The sequence below is a fragment of the Oncorhynchus mykiss genome, chromosome 1 (genome assembly GCF_013265735.2).
Source record: "Oncorhynchus mykiss isolate Arlee chromosome 1, USDA_OmykA_1.1, whole genome shotgun sequence".
Classification (NCBI taxonomy): Eukaryota; Metazoa; Chordata; class Actinopteri; order Salmoniformes; family Salmonidae; genus Oncorhynchus; species Oncorhynchus mykiss.
In genome coordinates, this window is record NC_048565.1 from 89,873,987 (window position 1) to 89,875,529 (window position 1,543).

Sequence of the window (1,543 nt, forward strand, 5' to 3'; positions counted from 1 at the left end):
GCTCCAAAACAAAACCAATGTAAAAAAAAAAAAAAAATACATAGATATAAAACCGACAGAAGTTTAGTTTGCAGTGTAATTTTGAGAGATGCTTCTCTATCTTGTAGCTACAGTCACAGCTTCACTCTTCTCCTTTGTGAGCTTTTTACGGGTTTCCTAAAGAGTTCTTAAAGATTCATGTTAGCTTTTAAAATAAGGACTTTAATCAACTTTACGTTATACTGTTTCATTTCTTCTTCGCTGCAGCAAATAGTCTGTTGTGTGAAATGGTACAAATCTGTCTGTTGCCAAAGCTGGTATGCTGCCATTGGTCGAGCCTCCCTCATGCTGCCATTGGTCGAGCCTCCCTCATGCTGCCATTGGTCGAGCCTCCCTCCTGCTGCCATTGGTCGAGCCTCCCTCATGCTGCCATTGGTCGAGCCTCCCTCATGCTGCCATTGGTCGAGCCTCCCTCATGCTGCCATTGGTCGAGCCTCCCTCCTGCTGCCATTGGTCGAGCCTCCCTCATGCTGCCATTGGTCGAGCCTCCCTCATGCTGCCATTGGTCGAGCCTCCCTCAGTAGGCTGGAGGAGGTGTCCATGAGCTGTGAATGCTTCTTCTGCTGTAATGTTACATTGATGTTGCAAAGGCAATCAATCCACAGTTTCTCTTTAATATTACTGTCAAATATTAAAGGAGAGATTTGAAAAATAAGAAAGCTTTTTAAAAAAAAAAGAAACATTTTAAACTTGTTTGTTGTGACACCTTTTAAATCTCCCGTCTTGAAGTGAAGCTGTCAGTTGTGTCCATAGCTTTCATGTAATGTGGGTCGTGCAACCAACACAGATACTTTTCTATTCTTAAAGTAACTGTCCAGTGAAAGTCTCACTTTTTAAAAGGTCATGTTCTGTTTACTCAAACCCAAAGAATGTTGCGGACTCGTCCTCTATTTGTATTTGTGGCCAAAAGTATAAATTGGGAGGAAGAGAAGAAAAAAAAAACATGTCAAAAACTCCAATTCAAAGTTATATCTCAAACAGACGGTTTAAAAAAGCCTTGCTATTTCCTGATAGAGTATGAAGTGCTGGCCAATCAGCGGTTTACTCACATGAATATTTTTACTGACCGGTAGATACGCCCACACCATTCCAACACAGAAAAGCTGCTTCATTTTTTAAAAAATTGGAAGGAAAACTTTTTCATATTTCATAAAAATCTGGAAGTTACTTTAATACTTAAATGATTTACTGGATATTAATAAGGAATAGAGTCCTGAAACGTGGAAAACCATGTTCCATTTCGTAGAGTATATGAGATTTATTAGGTTTCAACTGACTTGGTTGTTATTCAACATTGTTACAGTTTACAGCACAGTGTTTAAATGATACGGAAGGAGTCTTACTTTAATGAGAGGGGTCGCAGGGGAACTGGATAAATGAGAGGGGTCGCAGGGGAACTGGATAAATGAGAGGGGTCGCAGTGGAACTGGATAAATGAGAGGGGTCACAGTGGAACTGGATAAATGAGAGGGGTCACAGGGGAACTGGATAAATGAGAGGGGTC